This window comes from Acanthopagrus latus, chromosome 6, assembly GCF_904848185.1.
Source record: "Acanthopagrus latus isolate v.2019 chromosome 6, fAcaLat1.1, whole genome shotgun sequence".
Taxonomy (NCBI): Eukaryota; Metazoa; Chordata; class Actinopteri; order Spariformes; family Sparidae; genus Acanthopagrus; species Acanthopagrus latus.
In genome coordinates this window covers 1,452,768-1,476,707 of record NC_051044.1, presented here as the reverse complement: position 1 = coordinate 1,476,707, position 23,940 = coordinate 1,452,768, and the positions used below count along the sequence as shown (strand labels likewise).

At 45.0% G+C, this 23,940-nt stretch overlaps 2 long non-coding RNA genes across 3 annotated transcripts; one reads left to right on the top strand and one right to left on the bottom strand.

The window, feature by feature from the left end:
* Positions 1–4,410: 4,410 nt before the first annotated feature.
* Positions 4,411–10,768, bottom strand: LOC119020514. 2 transcript variants are annotated; one of them, XR_005075348.1, is made up of 4 exons: positions 10,710–10,768; positions 10,176–10,323; positions 5,116–5,322; positions 4,411–4,490 (listed from the first exon to the last, which is right to left on the bottom strand). It is a non-coding gene; the product is annotated as an uncharacterized LOC119020514 (long non-coding RNA). The 2 variants fall into 2 exon arrangements; XR_005075347.1 differs by lacking the exon at positions 10,710–10,768 and having other exon boundaries at positions 10,176–10,664.
* LOC119020515 lies at positions 6,158–8,922 on the top strand. The gene is made up of 3 exons (XR_005075349.1): positions 6,158–6,277; positions 6,606–6,695; positions 7,945–8,922. It is a non-coding gene; the product is annotated as an uncharacterized LOC119020515 (long non-coding RNA).
* Positions 10,769–23,940: the final 13,172 nt, after the last annotated feature.

Here is a 23,940-nt window from a genome sequence, read left to right as displayed (position 1 = left end):
TTTATTCACACGCCACCACCGGATGTTGATAACACCTGTAACTAAAACGTATTCGACGTGCAGATACCTGATCATGTCTGTGGAGCCTTCAGCGTCTCACTGACCACATTTGGACGTTCACAACCTGCGATGAACCTTCTGATGAACCGTCCAGCGACCCGGCGTCTCACAGTGAAACAGCTGATGGAGACCCGTCAGCCGACCCGTCTGTCGACCCGTCAGCCGACCCGTCTGCCGACCCGTCAGCCGACCCGTCTGTCGACCCGTCAGCCGACCCGTCTGCCGACCCGTCAGCCGACCCGTCAGCCGACCCGTCGCAGGCGAGCTGTAAGCGTGCGAGCTCAGCATGTTTTTATCTGCTCATCTGAACTTCGGCTGCTGTTCCAACAAAGCCGTCTTTCTCCCTCCTGTCGACCACCTTTCGTCTTTGTTAGCCCGACTTCAGTGACACAGTGTTGTATTGTTGAATTCAGACCTCCTGCGTAATGAGTTTAATTAAAGCAGCCGTATGTGGGGTGAACAGAGCTGCACCTGCTCTCACTTACTGCCTTCACAACCTGGACTGATGTTTGCAGATGCCGACCAGTGAACCGATTGTAACTTTGAGATTGTTCTGTTTCATGTTGGTCCCGAGTGTTTCACAGCGCTCGCAGCCAAACAAAGTGGACTTTGTGCTTCAGGTGGGTTCTGTTGGCCTGATTTTTCTTTTATCATTGTCACAATCATGAAGTCGCCTGCAGGAACAACACAGAGCTCTGCAAACTCAGCGGAGGTGAGAGAGCAGCTCTGCAGGTTTATGACGCTTTTCCACAAAATTCTGCAGGTTTTTTTAAACATGGTTCGACCTGCAAGGCAGCCTGTCTGTGATTTCTATTGTAAGTGTTCAGTTGTTGGTCACTGATGTCATGTTTCATGTCACAGATGTGCTGGAAACAGCTGGAACAGAAGAGAAAACAGCAAAAGTTCATCTCATCTTTAATCTCAGTCGTAATCACGTCTTTGTTTCCTTTTCTTTCCTCCTTCTTTGTCAGTTCTGGTTCCGATCTCTCCGGTTCCTCCTCTCCTCACACCTTCTCTTTCCTCTCGTGCTGTGACGACCTTCTGGAGGCAGTCGGTCGGCCTCCTCGCCATCGTGATCCTGCTGACATTTTCACCCGTTTGCTCGTCATTAAGAAAACATCGTTGCTCTCCCTGCGAGGTGCTGCGCAAACACAGCCGCCGCCACATAAGAAAATATCACCTCTCTCCAAGGCAATTTCCTTCGGCAGAGTTTTCCTCGAATGTTCCGGCTTCGCTCGCCTCGCATCACCCCGAGAAAGAAGCAGAGAGAAAGAGGCTTTTCTGGAATGATTAATGTCGAGGCAGAGCTTGATGGACGGTTGTTATTCGTCAGACGAGAGCGAGAGGCTCGTTGCTCTGACAGCCTGTTTGTTTGCACCTAACAGGCTGCAGATGGATTCGTATTCGAGCGCTCGCTTGTTTGTGCGGATGTGTTTGTGTCCAAGTGCACACGATCGGAAAGAGGAATTTGTTTTAAATGGGCTCGTTAAGTCAAAGATAACTGTGACCGCTTGGAAGGAAATTACGGTGAGACACCATGTGGAGACATCGAGGCCCGTTATTTATCTCAGAATCACTCAGAGGAAGTTCTGGAATCACAGCTTAAATCTCATTTGGGGAAAAAAAAACCCTGAACTGGACCAGAACTGAAAAGGCCTCTATTTACAGACTGTCGTGGTCTCTACAGGATCACTGACCCGACTCACAGTGTCAAGTAAACTCAAGTGAAACGCTTGAAAGATATACTGAAGTACAGTAACAACGTGTCCCCATCTCTTTGGTGATCAAAGTCATTTTATTTAGTCTCCCCAGGGAGACATTTGTCTTGGGTGGAGGGAAAATTCCTGCATCAATAACAACAGTAAAACATACAACAAACAGAGGATCCAGCCACCTATAAAAAAGAATAAGTACATGTGCAGATGTGGATCTCCTGGATGGATCAGCTCAACGTTGGTTCCCACTGGATCAATCCGATGACAGCGAGAGGAAAAGAGGATAAAGGTGGAGGCGACGTTGTAGACGGTCAATTACATCCTGACATGTGGACGGATGAATCCTTTTCACTTCATCAAGGAGAAGAAATTGATGACAGACCTCATTTCATCCTCCAGTGTTCAGACTTCTTTGTTTTCTGTGGTCGTCTCACTTTATCAGTCACACTGCACGTAATCATCTGCATCTGTACGCTTTCAGAAAATGTGCACAGAGGAAGACGGACTGCGTTCGTATCTGTCTGTTGTCTTGATTGATGGTGCAGGTGTGAAAGTGGGAGTCAGGAGCAGAACGGTGGGATCGGTGTGGGTCCAGAGCACATCCACACCGCCTGGTCTCTGTGGTTGTGGTTGCCTCCTTTAAAGAACCTCAAATGTTCTCAGACTGACAGCAGTCGATGAGCTCCAGCTTTCAGCAGCTCCTGCTCCGACTGTATTCTCGCCCTGCGGTGCTGCAGGGCAACACTGATTTTTCGGCGCTGCCAGTTGGCTCCGTCCGGAGTTGGAGCTCCTTCCAGGCTCTCGTTTTCCCACAGTAAGGCACGACGGGTCAGTGGTTAGCACAGTTGCACCAATTTGAGAGTGTTGATGAGAGTTTCAGGTGGGCTGGAGACTCTGCAGCACAGACTCGCTGTCCGTCGTATCCTTTGATGAACCTGCGACCTGTCCAACGCGGTTCATCTTCCGTCTGATCCGCGCTCTGATTGGTTCCAGCCGACAGGACCCTGAAAGCAATTAAGCACGAAAAGGCAATTTTATCCACCGAACTGAAGGTTTGAGGATAACTATCTGCATTAACTGTAAGCCGCAGTGTGCTTTGCTTTTGATGCCAGCAATTTGTTTTCCACAGTGGATGCATCAGTTTGGAATCACACGACAGACTTTCCAATAACACCGGCTCTGAAATGGTTGTTGAGTCTCATGCTAAATTTATCCGTGCTGGCCCGCAGTGTAATGATGTCTGTGACTGGATAAACAACTTCTGGGATCTAAGAAGTAAAGAATGCTCATAATGGGGCATTTTACCTGATTGTTGCTAAGCCACCCTGCCAAACACACACCATCATCACGGGCCACCCTGCCAAACACGCACACACACGTGTACACACACACCATTCCTTCAGACAGATGTTCAGGTTTGGGCTGCTGCTGTACCGTTCCCAGTGGGGCGGCCATGATGCCTCGCACCTGCTTGTGAATAATGTCAGGTCTACTTCCAGGTCATCAATCATCACCCACCAACCTTTGCCCTCGCCGTGGCAACAGAGGAGCCAAGACCACCGAGGTAAATCAAGAGGACCGAAACGAACTCCGACGATCCAGCGACTTTAAAACGACCGCCGGACAAAAAGTGCAGCAGAATCAGAGACGACTGAAACGTCATTCAAACGCACGCGGTGTGTTTCCATCCATCGTTCAGAGGCGCCCAAGAAAAACAGAAGTATCAGTTGTTGGCGAGGGCAAAAGAGGAAGTCAGATGACAGAATTTAAAGGAACAATTCAGCCAAGAATGAAAAATCAGTCATCATCTCCTCCCTCCATGCTAATGTAAAGTGTACAGAGCATTTCTGGAGCCGAACTGAAGGAGCTGGAGTCTCGATTTAAAACGTTAGAAACACGTCATGCCGGAGCAGAAAGAGTGGAGCAAACGTACGAGACGGCAGGCGAGCGTTTCTTATCTCAATCGTGGTGAAACAAGGAACAGCTGAACATCAAGGCACGATCAGGAAAACTCTGACTGACTCAAACACAAACCAAACTAACGAGGGGATGAGGTGCAGGTGGAGGGAGGCGGAGAAACACAGGTGAGGGTAATGAATGGAAAAATACTAGAAACAGAGAAGAAGCTGATGGACGGAAAAAACTCTGGGAAGATGAAGGAGAAAATGATGGATGATGGAAAATCAGACTGGTGAGGAGCACGGGAGGGAAGAACACACACAAAACACACAACACCACAATAAAAAAACACATAAAATCGTCTGTGGAAACCCAGAGATCTCTAAACACAGATTTATTTCTCCTTTTATCTGAAATCTTCACGAAGCTAAAAGCGTTAGCGAGCACGCTGTCTGAAGTCAGCTGCAGTCCAGCGGTGTAAACAACAAGTGACACAAGACACGTCGGTCAAACGCATCTCAGACCACCTCAGCAGGTGATCTGAGGTCAGTCTCCAGCTTTGTGGTCATTTATAATTTAGTGCTCCCACTCCAGGCGACCCAATCCCATTCCAGTTTCTACAACTTCAATTCATTTTCAAGGTCCCCCCCCGAACAGAAACACGTGAGGTGCTGGTTGAAAACTCCCACTAAGAAATGAGAACGGCCCTCCAAGACCCTCGTGCATCACCAGGAGTCGTCGATGGCGTTCATGTAAACAGACGTTTCCAACATGTCGTCTTCAGCTGTGGCCATTTATCTCATGGTTTCTATTTATCTGATGAGGATAGAAAAGCACGGACGTCATCAATCAGCTCATCAAATGAACACCAACACTAGCCGCGTTTTAGAGGCTAACATTAGCAACCTGAGCTCCTGCCGCCGTCCCAGTTACAGGTCAGCCATGCAAAATGGGAATAATACTACAAAACGAGCATTAAGTAAGAAACATTAGCGAGCTAGTTAGCAAGTGAGTAGTGATTGTTTTCTGCTTGTTGTAAAGAAGCTGGAGCAACATGGAGGTGAATTTCTTCTCTGTCCCAGAGTCAGGACATGCTACACATCGAGGTGAAGCTGCAGAACAGAGGGCTGAGAGCTTGTGCAGAGGTCGTAATGAGATGCAGAACAGATAAAACTGAGTGTTTCAGTATTCAGTAAAATAACCCAGGAGGTCGTGTGCAGAGGCTGGAGGAGGTTCAGGTCTTCTCAGCCACGTGCAGCAGTTTGTTTCCTGTCATGACAGTAACGTGTCAAGATAAAAGTGGTAACGAGTGATTCAAATGTGACGTGTTGCACCTTTAACAGGAGCAGCGGTGCACAGTGGTGCAGTCAGCGGGCGTGTAAACACACTGACCGCTGCGAGGATTGAACCTGTGATGTTTTGGTTCTGCAGACTCTCTAACCTGCTGCCAGGTTACATAAAAGCCGGGCCAACACATAACCGCCGTCTTTGTTTGGAAGGTGCTGGAAGCCACGAGAGCCCCTCGCACCCCGAGGTGTTTACTGGAGGCGGCAGCTGCACGAGAGATGCCCGAAGAAAGGAGCTCTTTCACCTGGAGGCTGCAGGAGAGGTGGGGGAGGACGAGGCTGAGGGGCGCAGGAGGGCGAGGCTGTGACAGACAGAAAGGTGAGATAGAGAGATAAGACAGAGGAGAAAGTCACGATGAGAAGGTGAGAGAACAAGAAGCAGCAAGCAAAGTGTCTGTTCCAGCTGAATTTTAAGATTCAATGAAATTGAATGTTTGAATCACGTCAACAGATTTGTTTCTCCAGGTTACGAGCAGCGCGGCAGAACCCGCCGTGGACTCACACGCTCGGGTCTTTAGCGGTCGAGAGCTGAGCAGAAACACGTTTTTAAAATGCTGATCACTCCTCGTTCTCTCAGTAATGTTGGATCTCCTGTCCGCGGTTTCAAAACGCTCTCTGTTGTTGATTCCTACCGAATATGACCCCTTGACTTTTACCCAAACAAAACACAGGCATTTGTTTCCAATGAAAACACAAGCGGAACAATTCAAAACAGAGGCTCGCACCAGCATTCTTTGGTTTTCGAGAGTGAGATGAAATGAGTTTGTGCTCCGTCGGCTGCCACAGAAATGTCTCTCTGTTTCTGTTCTCCGTCTCAGCAGCACAGAGACGAGCTGGAGGACAATCTGTGCTCTGGACTCACGCTTCACACACGAACACTCACTCTGTTCTTCATAAATATCTCTGTCCCTCAAAGATGATCTGTGGACTTTTATCTGAAGCTTTCGTTGCATCACGGAGCTGTTTTCTATGATATCACTCAGAATGTGTTTCACATTATTCGTACGAGCTCGTCTGCGGTTGGTTTATGGCGTATTATACGTTCTTCCAGTCGGTTTCATGGCGGTCCGCTCGGCCTGCAGGTGGCGGTGGAGCGTCAACAAGAGAAGAAGAAGAAGAAGAAGATTGTGAGCTGGTAAACATGTAAACAACGCTGGATTTTAAACGTCTATAAAAACACATCTTGCATGTTTTACGTGGACGGAAATGCATTCAACACATTTGTTTTGACCTCAACGCTTCACGCAATGAGTTCTGGTGAGTAACGCTGAATACAAACACAACTTTAGTGTGTTTACATGAAGGAGCAGCTTTAAGGCTCGTTCTCATTACGAGGTCGTCTGATTCAGTGTGTGATCAGACCGGATCAAACCGGCACATCACCAGTTCTGTGTGACGACGTTAGTACAACTTTATTTATAAATCTGTGGTTGAAGGAAGAGTTGCAAAGCGCTTCAGAGTTCAAAGTTCAAATGTCAGTTCACTTTAATTTTATTACCTTGTTCTCTTTGAATACGTTTCAGTGGAGAAGAGATGATATTTTACTGTTTTTAAAGCTGCAACACTTCGACTTTCTTCAGTACAGTTTTTCATCCGGAGCGCAGATACGTGTCGTGATGAAGACGATGAAGACGATGAAGAAGAGAAGTCGTGAACGCTTCCTGCTGTGTTTTCTGTACGTCTGACAAACAGACACACACACACGAATACTTCTCCTCTTTCTGGCAGAAACTCGTCCAAACCTTTCAGCAGATTTTAAACCGTGACTAATCCTAAATAAAAGGGACTTTTTAGGTCGACCGTGACATGTTTTTAATGTTTGGAGCAAAGATCTCAAAACATGTCTCCGTCCCTCCGGTGACTCTAATCAGTTCCTGCAACAGCTTTTTGCCTCATGGCTGAAATCAAGCTGTTGTGCAGACGAGTGTAATTTTCACATTGTTCATGTCCACAACATGTAATTTGAATTTCAGGGTTTCATCTCAGTTTGCATCGTTTCAGATAATTGAAGCGTCGTATTACAACCACAGTTTCCTACTGTCGACCGCTGATCCGAGTCTTTCCGACTCATCATCTTCAGATGATTGCTAATTACTCGGGTCAGTTGGTTCATTTGTAACCGAGCTGGTCCGACTTCTACTTCCTCGTTCTCGTGGATCATATAAGTGGAATAAAGTCTTTGTCGCCTCACGACGAGTTCGCAGCAGCTCAGATTCAACTGACGGGAATGAACAAAGCGTTCGGTGCAGACGAGCCGACCTTCAGCCTCGGCTCGCCTCCATTCATCGTGTATTAGTGTGCACGTGTGTGTGTGTGTTCCAGTGTTTGGATAAATGTGTCAAAATATTATTATGGGATGGAAATGCCAAGAAAGACAATAGCGGTGTAATCCGGCCCTCCTGTCAAACACACTTAAAACCTGGACAATGAGAGGTAAACTACACTGTCTGTGTGAGTGTGTGTGTATACGTGTGTGTGTGTGTGTGTCTGTGTGTGTGTCTGTGTGTGTGTGAGTGATGACAAGGTGTGGTGGACCACCCTGTTCTGGACAGTTGTTATTGATTTCGGTGTGTCCAAGCCAAATGTTCATTATGCTGACTCAGAGCCACTTCCACGCTTCCCAGAAACCGTCCTGGAAAAAACAAAAGGTGCATCTGTACGTGTGTGTGTGTGTGTGTGTGTGTGTGTGTGTGTGTGTGTGTGTGTGTGCGCTATCAGAATCGATTTGGAGCCGAGGACAGCGATGAGAGGAATCAAACCTCTGCTGTAATCAATTCAACACCGACCACTTGAGTCACAAACGGCCAATCAACAGCAACTTCTGCAGACGTGCAGCTATTAAAGGAGCAATCTGTAAAGTTTGGCCAGAGTTTTAGTTCATAGTTTAGAAACAACAGTGGTGATGTCTGTGTGTTGTGTTGCAGAGATGTCCCGTCCTGTCTCCGAAAACCACTTCGTACCTCGAGGGCAACTCTCCAGGAAGTAACCGAACCGTGTAATTACGTCGTCACGTGATGCTCTGTGGCCCTAAAAGACTTTTCCCCATAAGCTTTTTATAACGGTGGATCATGACTCATTCCACTGTGAGAATCTGAGCCTTTTGGTCCGATATCTGGGCTGGCTGCGGCTTCCGTTGGCGGCCAGCGCTCCTGCTGCTCGCACACCTGCAGCCCGTCTGATCATCATCTGCACGATCGCTGCCAGATTGTTTTCCACTCGACGCCGTGGTATCTATGGCCGCGCCCCGCGTACAACTTCCAGTGACTTTTTACTTGTGTGTTATTTGGAAACTTGCATGATTTTTCGTCTCCTCGTTGTTCCTGGAGCCTGAGCCACTCCGAGCTCCAGCTGCACAGCCACTCTGCAGCCCAGCCTCCTGCCAGAACCCTCTGAACCTCCACCTGAACCTCCACCTGAGCCTCCACCTGAACCTCCACCTCAGCCTCCACCTGAACTTCCACCTCAGCCTCCACCTGAACCTCAGAAGCTGAATAAATCCCTGCTGATGTTTCCCCAGTCCTCCTGTCAGCTGTTGAGTCTGACTAAATTAAACCCTCCCTATTGTAACCGTTGGGGGTTTCCCTTTCCTTTATTGTGTTATGAAACATTTTTCTGCATGTAAAAGTTCTGCAAAGTTAAAAAGTCCAAAGGTCCACGCCTCAGGAAACACTGCTGCACTGCCTGAAACTGAAAATATGCATCACAATGCAACAGACCTTAATTAAATATATAAATATATGTACTTATACATTATTATAGAATGCATATGACTGTACTGCAGCCATGGTTACCAGCTGTAGCTGTTATTTTTGATCACACTACCTTGCTCGGCATGGTCCGCCCTTCTCTGCCTCTGATTGGCTACATCCTGCCTGTTAAGTGATGCACATATGCAACTCTCATCAAAGATTGGAAAAGGCGAGATGTCTCACTCTGTGGCTAAAACAGAGAGTTTAAGGCACAGAGTGTAAAGTGGCGCTGCAGCGATGAACAATATGAGAACAGTAATGTGTTTTTTGAAAATTCAAGTCCCTTTTCTACAAGGACATCTACATACAAGTCTGAACCTGAAAATTAACTTAATATGACCTCTTTAATTACATTTGCAAAAAGTCTAATATTGTGTAGACTGAAGACCTGCACTGTGCTTCGGGACGTCACATAAAAATTTGAATCTCTGTGAGAGTTAGTCAAGACGGGCTGGAAATACTTGAAAAGACAACAGCATCAATTAAATCACAAAAGCAGCAGTAAGTATAAAAATAAATTATCTTATGATAGACAGAGGAACATGTGCTGCCAGGACCTGTGTTTGTCCACTGTCAGATAAAATGCCAAAACTAAATCTTGATATCTGGAGAAGCAGTCAGAGTGACGCCTCTCGCGTCGCCTGTAATGTCAGCACTTCCCTCTGAGCAGACTAACGGTCATAAAATGGCCTTTATATCCCACAATGAGCCAAACTTCGCGTACCTGCGGCACAATTTCCCAAATGCACAACTCCAGTATTCACTTAGCCCCTCTGACCTGCCGTACGAGAGCGGCGCGTTAATGTAAGAAGCCTTTGGGAAGCCGAGCAGAGGCGAGTGAGTTAATATGAGCCGAGCGTTGACAGCTTGAGGGTTCGAACGGGCTCGTTACGCGAGGACAAACTGTGGGGGTTTGTATCCAGCTTCAATAAAACGATATGAGCGCTTTCTGTCTGTCTCACTTCCACTTCTCTGTCATTCAGCCCGTATTTCTTCTTTAATAAATCACACGGAGGCAGACGGGCGCTCTCTCCTCGCCGCCTCGTCACGGTTCTGTCTCAGCTTCTCTGTTGAAAGTCGTGCCAGATTTACCCGCCTGACAGAACATGTGCCGAGAAAAAACTCCTGAATTACTGCAGAGCAGGAGCAGAAATGACTTAAAGGAGAAGTTCAACATTTTGGAGAATGTGTTCATTCAACCAGCTGCTGCTGTAGCGTCATATTAACTGACATGAGAGTGAATGTGTGATTCCCCAAAGCGCCAAACACGAAACATAGAGACCTGCTGACAGTGAACACATCACAGTACGACTAACAGTACAACAACATGTCCAGAGGATGGAGGTGTGGTTTCCCTCCTCAGTCGGACGCCACCACACCTGTCTGACATCACCCTCATGTCTCACCTGCTGCTCGTCCCCTCGTTAGCTGATTTTGTGCTGACGCTCCTGTTGATCGCTCGCTCTTTGAGCTTCTCTTGGTTGCCTTTGTTGCCTGGATGTTTGTGATTTGACTTGCAGCTCCATTTCAGTCTGACTGGCTACAAGTAACAGCCTACAAACAAACACTGAGGAATCAAAATCTGCCGAGTAACTGAAGTTAAATGTCACGGAATGGAAGTTTAAAGGAGCAGCAAATTGAAATTCTTAAGTAAATTATCTTAAAAGTATACTTAAGGACAGAACGTGAGGAACTTGTTCTCAGTCTCCTTAAACCTGTTGGTCGACCTCTAGTTTGTAAGTTAAGTTACTTTAGTATTTAAGTTACATGATGTAAGTTACTGTCCTGACTGCACGGAGCTGCACTGTGACGTCCAGGTTTATAAAGATCACGTCTAAATTCTGATGCTGTTATTTAATAATGTGCATCATGTGAAAGCAAAGAAAACACAGTTAATGTCTTTACACTCTTTCTTCTCTCCCTGCCTGTGTTTAACTTACTTTTCCCTTTTCAGCCTTTCTCCTCTTATTCCTTCTGATCCCTCTATCACGCCTCCTCCTCCTCCTCCTCCTCCTCTTCCTCCTCCTCCTCCTCTTCCTCCTCCTCCTCCTCTTCCTCCTCCTCCTCCTTCTCCTCCTCGTCCTCCTTCATTGTGGAGAACGTAAACTTTCTCTCCGGCAAAGGAAAACATGGAAAAGGCAGCGCTGCCCTGTAGCTGTCATGATGTCATTGAGTCCCTCTACTCAGCTTAAGTTATCTGGAGCCGCTTTATGACTCGACTGTGTGTGTGTGTGTGTTTCACGTGCGTCGTAGAGAGATTATGTTTTTGTGTGTGTTTTTACGACAGGCCGGGGGCTCGGTGTGCTTACCCGGCCCTAATAAATCCTGACAAGCTCTCTACAATAACCTGGATGAGGTTTCTCTTTTCTCTCACTCACACACTCCTTCCCTCGGCGGCCGGCCTAACCTCTGCGCTCCGCCACATATTATACCTGCCACCTACTGTTTCCTCAACTTCTGGACAGGGGGAACACACACACACACACACACACACACACACACACACACACACACACACACTCTGCTCTGGAGGACAGACCTGTAATATTTATTGAGTGGATGGGATTTGAACCCCCGCTCTCCTTCACTCGCAGCCAAACCCGACTGTAATCACCAGACCAGGAGGAATACTACTGTTTGAGCCAGCGAGCGATCCACAAACTGGATTCTTGAACGTGTCTTCAGATTACCTGAGTCATCCCGTCATGACACGCGAGCTGTTTGCGAAGTGACACAGCTTCTGGCGAGGAGTCGGAGCAGGTTACTGTGTGACGATCGATCGTCTGTTAGGAAACGGAAGGATGGGATCATTTCAGATGCAGCAGCAGCAGCACCAGTCTTCGGACTGCAGCAGTCTGTCAGTCGGTTCATCACGTTGTTCCAGGACGAAATCTAGTTCAGACATCTATAAAACTGTTCTTCTCAGGATGAATATGAATTGAATTGCAGAGGCCAAAGTCCACACATTGTTTCCTCCAGTACAAGTTCAGATACTTCTGTAAAAGTAGAAGTTCTGATCCATCTTGTTTCCTCCAGTACAGTAACAGAGTTCAGGCTCTGACATGGACTCAGAGTATCAGAGTAAAAAGTCTCCCTCTGAAGGACATTTGTGCTCAAAGCTAACTGAAGCTCACGTCATATTAATAGAATTCAAAGACTATCAAAGTTAAAGGTAGAATCAGTAGGATTTGTCCCAGCTGTTCCTGAACGCACCACAAAGACAGTTGATGGTTGAGTCTCATTCCCAGGACGTCAAATAGACACATGTTGGGTTGGTAAAGCGTCCCGAGCAGCAACAAAGAGAGAAAATCAGAAACTCTCTGCAGATACGAGACACTAACACGCCTTTTCTCCACATTCCAGCCTCCCTCTCTGTCTGTTTACGGCTTCTTACGGCTTTTACGTCTTTGTCTCGTCTCGCTGCGTCTGATTGGTCCACATCAGTCTGCTGATGTTGGGAAATAACAAGAATCCAGAATTCACCTCAGATGCATCAAACTAAAGTAACGAGGCTGTTGTGAAGCTGAGAGGAGGAGAAAGTTCAGGTGTAGAGAGGAGAAGACAAATGAAGTATTTGTACCACTTCTGTTAAAAAGAAATATCATCATTCGCCTAAATGAACATTTATACCAACATGCTAATAAAATGATGATTTAATTATTTATTTTTTTTAATGTGTACTTATGAAAAACATTGTATGTCGTGATTTTATTATTATTCCGACATTTTGACAGAAAGCAAATAATGATAATTAATATCTGTCTTCTTCTCTCTCTGATTCTCTCTCACACCTCCAGAGTTTATTCTCTCAACCAAACAAACTCTCTTGCTCCCCCTCTCGTCCTCTCTCTCTCTCCCAACACACACACACACACACACACACACAGTGAGGGATGAAGTCATTATCAGCTCTAATAGGTGACGTGCCAGTTATTTCCACAGCACTGCAGGGAAATAACATGACAGCAAAACAAACGACGCCATTAGTCATACTTAACACCACCTGTAAATCAACTGTGTGTGTGTGTGTGTGTGTGTGTGTGTGTGTGTGTGTGTGTTTCAGAGGGGGAGGGGCATGTCGTACAGTGTGTGTGTGTGTGTGTGTGTGTGTGTGTGTGCGTGTGTGTGTGTGTGTGTGTGTGTGTGTGTGTGTGTGTGTGTTAACAGGTTATTTGCTCCACAACTGCAACTGGTGGAAAATATGAACCGTTCAGATGACTGACAATGTGTGATGAGTGCACACACACACACACACACACACACACACACACACACACACACACACACACACACACACACACACACACACGCACACTGTTACACTGTGAGATTCTTCACACACCGCCGCTGATCCATGTTCATATTTTCCACTACAGGACCAAACTAGTCGAGCCAGGACTCTCTCACTTACTAATCAGTCATGACGACCCAACTGGGCCGAACACGGCTCGTCATCATCGTCTTGATCCTACTGCAGGACCTGACAGCTCATCAACACGCTGACATGATAACTGGTTATTGTGTGATTTTGAAGATGTAGCGTGGCTAAAGGTCCAGCTCTCCGCAGTAAATCACTTACTTTTCCTCTTGTGTGATTCTCCTACACGACCAATCACAGCCTGGGAAACTGGTGAAGGAAATCTCTGGCTGTTTGTTCAGACTGTTGACACCACCGCTGTCTGATCCACCCTGACGATGTGGGTGATGACATCATCCACAGGAGACAAGAATACGGTGAATATTATCATTTTATATATATTATATTATATATGTTATGATAATATTATCACCGCGACCAGGAGACAGAGAAAGATCCACGCTAACGTCTAACCCTAACCCAGAGACAAAGCGTACGGAGCAGGAATAAAACCTCGTTCACTTTAATAGTTTCATTTGCTTTTTTATGAAAGTTTTTTTTTTTTTAAGTTTTGAGAACTTTTTTCATGGCAGACATTTTGGCTACCCACAGCAGGAAACTACAGACCAACAGAAACTAGGAGAAGTTCATCATGACTGATGTTTGTGGTGATTTTAAACCTTTCATCTAAAGTTTTATAGCATATAGCACAGCAGCCGTAACTCAGCAGGACACAGACACAATGTTGAAGTTTGACCGATAATGTGGACTTGTGACGTGGAAGAACAGGAACCTTTAGAAACAGACAGGTATGAGGTATGAACAAGTCCACCGGAGGATCAAATCTCTTCTTCTCATGAGTTCATCTGTCCTAATGAAACCAGCGAGGTCATGAGAAGCCGGCGGCGGCGGCTGCTCAGCTTCAGTCCGCGGGTGTTCCTGCGAGTGTTAATCCTCTCTGAACCTCCAGCAGCTGGACCTGCATGTGGACCAGCAGAAACCTGCAGAGCTGCAGAGGGTAAAGAGTCTGATGGGACCGTCAGTGAAAACCAGGCTGCAGCAGTTAAACAGCAACCAAACAACGAGCCACTCAGCAGCCACGACCCCCTGCACACACACACACACACACACATGCACACACACGCACACGCACACACACACATACAGACACACTCACACGCACACACACACTGGTCAGGCCTCTTCTGGTAATACGGCTCCCAACGAAACAATAAAAACTAAAACAACACCATTGTCTTATAGAGTGTGTGTGTGTGTGTGTGTGTGTGTGTGTGTGTGTTAAGGCAGCAGCATCAACAGAACGCTCGAAGTGAAGACGATTTTTCTGTTTGACAAGTGAGAGATGAAGACAGATCCAACGAGACGGCGTGAAGAAGTGAAGAAGAAGACGAGTGTGAGCCAATCAGGACGCAGCAGGAGACGGAGCCAAGTTCACTCAGGAAACCTCAGTAACTTCAGGAGTGAAGGTTAAGGTTATATTAATGATAATGTTATATAGTGATGATAATTAATACAATTTAATATTTCAACAAAAAAACATTTTTATTATAGTACAGTTATATTTCTAAATTAAAAAGTAAGATTATCAGTAAGTAATTATAAGAAATGTGTTTTAATGTTCTGGAGAATAAATTCATTAAATTCAAGAATATAATTTAAGATTGTAACTGCAATTTTGTTTTAAGTTTTGTTGTTTCAAGAAAAAGTTTAATATTTTGACAAAGAAGCTGAAATTTCATAGAAACAACCAGATTTTTATGAGAAAATAAAAGATATTTTAGTTTTATAAGTTTTATATTTCAATATTTTAGTCATAATATTAAGCATAAAAGTATAGAATCACCTTTTTGCGAAGATAAACTTTGAACAACTTAATGAGAAAAAGGCAAAATTATTTTCAGAGTTTTCATATTTTGAGATAAAGTGCTTATATTTCTAGAATAAATTCAAAAATCAATTCACGAGAAAGAAGTCTGAATATTTTGAGTCAAATTTTTATGAGCAAAAAAATTTTAATACTGTGAGTATTAAGTCTCAATTAAAGTTATAATCGTCCTTTAAATTATATTATTTTTGATGAAAGGGAACAAAGTAATAATTATTCTGAATAAATTCCTAAAAGTCAGAATATTTCCAAGAAATGTTAATATTTCTGTAAAAAATGTGACTTTTTTATGAACTTGACTCCAGTTCGTCTTTACAGCTTCATCATTTCATCTCAGTTTCTTCTGAGAGGAACTTTGTCTTCTCATCTACTTTACTTACTTTAAAACAGTGTGAATAGTGAAATATATAAATATTAATTAAATCTTAAAGAACAGTTTGCTGCCAGTGAACAACGTCGTCGCCACAGAAACCTTCATCCTCACGTCTGTAATTCTTCTTCTGTGGTTGTTGTGGAGCTTCAGCTGTGGTTTGAGGCCTAAAGTGAGCTGCATGTGTTCCTGCTCGTGTTGGGAGAGTGTGTATTTGTCTACATGCATATTTGTGTGTGTGTGTGTGTGTGTGTGTGTGTGTGTGTGTGTGTGTGTGTGTGTGTGTGTATTCAGAGCTCTGGGAGTCTATAAAGTAAGTTCTGGCCATTCAGTGGGTGATTATGTTAGCACAAACTTTACAGAAGTGAGGTCACCTCTACTGGATGTGTGTGTGTGTGTGTGTGTGTGTGTGTGTGTGTGTGTGTGTGTGTGTGTGTGTGTGTGTGTGTGTGTGTGTGTGTGACAGTGTTCCATGTGTTGCCAACACCAACACTGAGCTGGCTGGACTGGTCAACCTGTTGGCTTGTCACTGCCTCCCTCCCTCCCTCCTTTTTCTCCCTCCTTCATTTCTGACTCTTTTACCTTTTGTTCCTCCAGTTAAACCCAGAATGTTCTCCGCGCTGCAGCGAGCAGGTAATTCAGACTCTGAGTCGGCATCATTCTGCAGCATCACTGACAGATAAACACTCATTGCGTGGGTTATGTTGGCAAGTTGAAACCAATCTGATTTTTAACAACTGCCTCACTGCACATGGATGAGAAGATCGCTCTCCTGATAGCCTTTACTGTAACAGCTGACTGAAAAAAATCAGGAAACTGAGATTTATAAAGTAAATAAGACTATTGAATATAATATATAATTTTGAGGAGCTAAAATTCTCCCGCAACTTAAATTCTCGGTCACTTTGAGGTAATCAGTGTCTCTGTCAGATCTTTCAGTTCATGTAGAAAAACAATAGTTTTGCTGCTGACACATTTCAGGTGATGCGTAACGGCAATCAGCTCTGAGTAACATGAGAAGCAGTGCATTGTGGGATTGTCAGCAGAGAGCAGCGTCCCTACAGTGTGACAGTGCTACAACAGCCTACACCGAGAAAACCAGTCATCTCAAAATGACTCATCACTATAAACTGTTCAAACATTTTGTGTAATAATCTACATGACTTGGTGAATCTGAGGTAAAAGGTCCATTTTGTATGTTTACAGCGTAATTATCTTGTTCTTCCATCACACCTGAGCATGACCTCATGACCTCATCACACCTGAGCATGACCTCATGACCTCATCACACCTGAGCATGACCTCATGACCTCATCACACCTGAGCATGACCTCATGACCTCATCACACCTGAGCATGACCTCATGACCTCATCACACCTGAGCATGACCTCAGGTGGGATGAGTTTGAAAAGCAAAAACTAAAAATCACTCACGTGAGCTGCTTCATGTTTCAGACGATGCGTCTTCACTTCTTACTCAGATAACATTTAGGATGCGTGATGTTTACTAGTCATGGAGTTCAGTAGTGAAGGAGGCGATGTGAAGATCGAAGCTCACCAGACGGCTCTGATTCTGCTCCAGACCAGCTGGTTCTGTTCAGCTCGCAGTAATTTGACTTTGGGAAGTCGTAAAAGCTCCGGGTGATGCTTCATATTATTTGAACAATGAAAAGAGAAAGTAGAGGGACTCTCTGCTCGCTGAGCTCAGGATGATCCAACACCACCAGGAGTGTGTGTGTGTGTGTGTGTGTGTGTGTGTGTGTGTGTGTGTCACTTGGACGATGTCGGTGCTGATTACATGGCTGCTCTGTAAACTGTTTTACGTGCTGTTTTACTGCTGCCTCTGTTTGGTTGGATGCTTTTCCTTCGAGCTGATTAATCTCTCGTTTTTTTCTTCACTCAACAAAGAGCCGTGTTCGAACACGATGGTAACTCTGCTGGCAACAGAGGCAGCAGAGGTAAATGAGAGGGGCGCCTGCAGGGCTGTGATGGAGGGCAGGATGATGACCGGGGGGCGACGCCAGAGGGGTTGATGGTTCAATCAAATGTTGACGTGTCCTTGAGCAAGAAACTGACCTCCAGTTGTTCCCAGCTCAGGTTTCTGAGACCACTGACGTGTCCATATTTGTACGTGTCTCCGGCTTCGTACTGATGATGAATGTTTCATCCAGATCTAATCCAGTAACTGTCGAGACGTGAAGTAAACTCTGAGAAAAGGTCACTGGATGTTGTTAGTGTCGGTGGAAACATCAGAGACACACCGAGGCGATGTTCGTCCTCTGGATCATCGAGGCGATGTCCAGATATTTGACAGAATGCAACAAAAGTCAGGAGATCCAGGTGAGGACTGCCAGCACCAGCAGGGTTGTATAGTCTGAACACGGTGAGTCTTCACGTGGTGATTGTTCAGCCTGGACCGACAGACTGACACTGACCTCCATCCAGCTGTTAGCATGAATACAATATATTGGTTGTTGCACCTCTTGCGGTTCGGACTCTCGAACCATCCAGCCTGTGTTCACTTCATTATATCGAGCTTCGTTAGCATCTGGGTTGTCAGGGTGACCGTGACAAAACACACGTTCACTTGTTCATCAAGTGTAACTGAAGTTTTCCATGTGTTTGGTTTACTCTGAAGGCCATCGCAGATTGTGTTTTCCTTCTTCACTGGAAGTGTGTTGGCTGCTTTCACCACACTGGCGCTCTCCGAGCCCTTTGTTACCGAGCCCCAAAGTACAGATGCTTTTAGTTCCCAGGAGTCTTTACCACTGACACACACACACACAGTGGCAATATATACTGTGTGTGTGTGTGTGTGTGTGTTAGTTTTGGCTGTGTTCCTGTAGTGGCTATAATCAGGGGCGTCTTTGACATGTCACAGTTTCCCCACCTAGGCATGACCTGCCCTCCGCCAGGAAACACTGAACAAACCAGCAGTGCCACAGCGTGTGTGTGTGTGTGTGTGTGTGTGTGTGTGTGTGAGACAAGAGAGTGTGTTTTTGGTGGAAAGTGTTTAAAAACATGATGTCGGCATGCAGGGACCTTACATGTACATTAATGCATTGGAGCTTCAGAATCATTCGTACTTTCACTCACTCACATTAAAAAACGACTGTTAACCTGCAAACGAACAGCGTTAAATAAGACGGAACCACCGTGACGTCGTCAGTCGGCTCCTGAAGAACCAGAATCAGATCTTCATCAAAAGTGGTTTAAAGCGAAACTCTCCAAATTGCATATTTTTTGTGAATGTACCTGAGTTAAACCTTCGAATAAAAGCATAATTACGGTGAGACACTTTCAAGATTTACCGTATTTTTGTTTTCGTGTCAAAATTATTTTCAGTGTTAGTGCTACGGGCACTTTAACGATCAAACCATCAAAATCTCTATCTTTAATTTACTTATTATATTTAATTTATTTTTACTCTGGGTGTTTAATCCTCCAGGTCTCTGCCCACTTCTCTGTCCAGCAGCTGTCTGCTGACCGTCAGACCGTCTCTGTGTGTCGGCTCAGTTGTGAAGTGTTGTGAAAGTTTCTCAGTGCAGAAAGATGTTTCTCAATATATTTGATTTACACTGAAGTCTGTAGATGCTGACAAACATGAACCATATGTTCCATGATGTAAGTTGTGAATAAATGAAACATCATGCAGTAAGAAAACATGCCTTAAATAAATCAAATGTACTGAAGTCCCTGGTGGGATTCAGTGGGTTTTTTAGAGCTCGTCTCGAGTGACGACAAGTCGAGTTCTTTACATGACTTTCAACTCGGCCCAGCAGGAAGTCCAGGCGCTCCGCTCTGCGTTTACCATTTCTGTTATTTTACTCTAATCAACAGCTGGCATTGTCTCCCACACATATAAAATATTATAACAAACCCGAGGCCAAGACAAACTGATGAAAATGAATTCTAATGTAAGAAATGTTCACTGGAGGCTCGCAGGGAGAAAACAAGTGCACGATAAAATCTGATTCTTGTTCTCTGCACTGCACGATCGACCTTTTCTGAGACGTGAGAAGCGTTGCGTTGGCCTCGTGTTATGAAGTTCAACCTTCCAAACTTCAGTTCTGATGAGAGTGAAAGTGTATGTTGGCCTGAGATCAGGTTCGTCCCAGCCAGAGGCATCTGATGCCACACATGGTTCGTATACATGGTTCAATGCTTATGTTTGATTATCGATGCAAAGAAAATGTAATAAAGTGCAACAGAAACAGGCTGAGAGGAGACGTAACCCTCCTCACACCCACACTGAGAAACTTCTAATGATGTCATCCTGTTGTGTCTCTTCTTCTGTGGTGGATAAATAACACTGACTGGATAATTACCTCCACCTGCTGTCTCTCATGTCACAACGCCGTCCATACGCTCCGGTTAGGTTAACGCACAGAAACCACCAGGTGAAGGTGAGAAAAACACAGTTGGCTTTTGAAATGCCTGTTTCTGTCTCCACAAACGAGGTCCCATCAGATATCCAGCCTGGCTTCACACATGTTGAAACGTGGCCTGGCACGATGGTCTTCTGCTCAGCAGCCTTCTCATTCAGCACTTCACCGCCGTCCCAGTATGTAAAGTCAGGTCATGAACACGAGAAGTGAACGTGATACGAAACAATTTGTAGAAACATCAGTACAGTATAACTGCTAACATCTTATCTTAGCATCTGCTCTGGACGTTCACCACTTCTCTGTTAACTAAACCTATTTCAGGTTTCAACCCTAAAACTAAAAGTCCAAACAGCCGTTCAAACAGAAAACCTTCCACATGCGTCCTCGCTCGCTGCCTGAACAGAACGTAAAGACCCTCCAGGCAAATTTGTGATATCTGGCTGTGTAAACAAAGTTGACTTGACATACGCACACAAATATTAGGAATACATGCCGACTTGCAAATATATCACATTCTTACACGTGTAAGCTGAAACATGCACACTCAGAGGAATACAGTGGAAATACTGTGGTCTGAATGTGACACACACACACACACACACACACACACACACACACACACACACACACACACACACATGCTGCATTGCCAGGAAACACTTTAGTGAAACTTAGAACTTAACTTCGTTGACTTTTCACTCCTCTGGGTCACTCCTTCACCTCAAGGCCACATCGCTCTTCCTCCTCCTCCTCCTCCTCTCTCTCCCCCCTCCCCCCTCTCATCCTACAGATGGAGGTGTTTCCTATCCGACCCTGTCGCCACTTTACCGTCTCTACCTGTCCGCTGCTCCTCTGGACGCTGTTTTCCTAACTAAGAGCTCACAGAGGATAAAATGTCGGAGCAGCTGCAGTCGGGGTTGTCGGGGGGGAGTTCATGAAACACATGATATAAAGAGCTGATTATAACCCTGATTCGGCCATGATGGCGTGATGGCTGATGGCCAAGATTATGGGGCATCGACAGGAGAAGTGGCAGCTCGCCTGCAGAGGTGAGCATGCTAACACGGTGGACGACTCTGGTGGACGTGGTGACATTATGTTCACACTGTCACTGTGAACATTTAACTCACAGCACAGTGTTCAACAACAAGTCTAGCAATGATAGATAGCTTAGCTTCTCACTTGTTAACCAGCAGCTGATCTCAGAGTCCGACAGCTGAATATTCCACAGAGATAACAAGGCGTCAATGCTTCCAGCAGGAGCTCTGAGGGCTCGTCCACATGGAAACGCTTCTGTGTGTAAACTCACATGTTTTTGCATCGTTTTGTCTGATCGTCCACGTGGATCCTATAATAAACACACTTTTTTGAAACCTGATCTCAAGGTGGAAAAATTCAAAAACTCCGCCTTTGTGTTCTCGTGTGGAGAATCTGCATACTTATCAATGACACCATCGCCCCGCCCCTCGACCTCTCGCCTTCGACCTCTGAACCCCACGACGTCTCAGAACAACAACAACAACAACAACAATGGTGGACTACGTGCTTGTGTTGGTGCTGCAGAAGATACTGAGCCTATCAGAGTTACTAGAGCAAAATATTCTGCTGCTCTGCCGCTACACTGAGCAGAAAAGGATCATGGACGACCGACTAGCCATTTTTGCACGCAAGCTTTATGAGCGTGCTCCGTCTCTTCTTCTCAAGCGCCACCTATAGGTCTGGAATATGAACTACAGCGTGTTGAGACATTTTATTGGAGCCATTTGGACACAAATATTCTTGAAACGATGCCGAGGAAGACGGAGGAAAAAAGATGTGGAGTAAAAACATGTAGAGTTGTGTAAGTATGAATATGCAGAAAATGGAAATACTCTAAGTACAAAGTTCCTTAAAATTGTACTGGAGTAAATCATCACACTCACACACACACACACACACACACACACACACACACACACACACACACACACACACACACACACAGTGAGCAGCTGTGTGGGTTAGATCATCAGTTTGTACAGCAGGCTGGTACCCTGTCCTGCGTCAGTAGGTGTTAGTGGTAACATTAGCCAGGGGGGTGAAGGAAGGAAGAGCCAGGGAGGAGGAGGAGGAGGAGGAGGAGGAGGAGGAGGAGGAGGATGGAGAGAGTGAAAGAGAAACAGAAAGAGAGAGTGAGGTGGAGTGTTAGCATAACCCGAGGCTTAAACGTGTCACTCCTGTTGTTGATTTAGCCCCCGCGGTTTAAACACTCAGGAAATCAGGCTGTCTTAGCAGGAGAGCCTCTCCGTCATCACCTCAGACAGCCTCCACCTCCTCCCTCAGCTCCACCTCGCTCTTTAGAGCAAATACATCCTGTTATCATCTGAGCTGAGTGTTCTCTCATTTTCTCTTCTTGTCACTCCTGAACCAGAATAAAAGTTGGCACTCAGCATCTCTGTAAACTGTTTCTTTAAGTGGAAACTTTCTTTTGGTTTGATTTTCAGTTTTATCTCGTGACATCGCTGCGTTTCAGCTTCAGGAAAAGATGATTTCTTGGCTTTAAATCCCTGATTCAGTTGCCACGAACACGGCTGGAGACGTCCTGACTCCCCGTCAGAAACATCTGATCTGTTTATTTGTTTTTGTACATTTTCCCGAGGTTTCCGTGAAGCGATCCAGAGGTTCCTCTCTTACAGATGTTGTAGCGCAGCCTCAAACTGTCACTGGCCTTCTCTCCTGTGACTCCACCAGCATCTCCTCCACCTCCCGATAAGAAAGTCAGGCTGCAAAGATGTGACGTGAACCTGATGTGACACATTAATACGGCACGTAGCCTTTGACATGTACAAATATAAAAGTGTCCCTGGTTTACAGAAACATCAGCTGCCAGCTTCTTTTTCCTGGCGACAGCGCTGATTTTTCTGCTCCGTCTCTCTTTTCTCTGTTTCTTTCATTTTGTCTCAGACATAAACTGAAACAAGTGTGACGACATGAAGGCGAGTTTGATGACACCGGTTGACACAACAGGATGCAGACCGGGTCGACCGCGCCAGACATTATGATTAGTGGTTTTATTTGGCGTCCGTCTCGACTCGGTTTGGAGGTGAGTAATATGAGTTTCTGGAAGGTGCTTCAGTGTGGTATTTTTTATTCTGACATGTTGCATTTTCATCCTGTTACAGCAGGTTTGGCTGCCGGGATCTCCGCTGGGAATGTCTGTGCTGGTGCCACGACTGTTATGTGGATGTAGCTGGGAGGGCGAGTCTGAAGGTACCTGAATACACTGTAGAAAATAAAGAAAATTAACTCAACAACAACAGTGAGGCCCCCAAAAATACTGTAAAATAACAGAAAATAACAGTTAATCCGACAAAAATAACAACTTTCCATAATTAAAGTTGTTTTTAGCTTTAATGTTACATTTTTTAAAAAGTGAAATTACATTTAATTTATTGTCTGGCTTAAAGTGTTTATTGTTTAATTCTACGTTGGTGTTGAAAAACCGCATTTATTGTTAATTAACAGTAATTTTAATCCTGTTGTATGGATATAATTACAGTATTAAACTTGATTGTTTCCTCTAACAAGTCAAAAATAAATATCTATGAAATTACGATATATTTGTGCCTTTGTACTTTTATGTGGTAAAAACTTGATTTTTCTGTAAATTAACGGAAAATTAATGTTTTTTTTGTAATTACATGTTTTACATGTTATTTTACATTAGATGTGTTATATTTTTTATATTCCAAAAATACAGGAAAGTCTGTAAAAGTGCAGATTCAGTTTCACAGTGTGGAGGATGTGTATTGTTGAAACTTATCTTTGATTTTATCGTATATTTCCTCTTATATTGATCTCTTCTCCTGTTCTGTGTCCCTGCTGTTGGTTTTCATCATCGTCTCTTGGTGTTTTTTATAACACTGTGTTGAATTAAGCCACAAACTAAACCATAAAATTACTATCTAACAAACTAAACTGTTGAAATGAATATGTCACTAAACCAGCCCGTCACCAGGATGTAAATGTGGAGCGTATCAGGCCGCGGCGCCGCCATCATCACAGCTGAACAGCTGACGGCAGTCTGAGTCACACCACTGGATGTTTTTAAGGACACCTGCAGACGTTTCTGTCCGTTTTGCTGCATCTAAATTGGGTGTGTGTTTTTTTA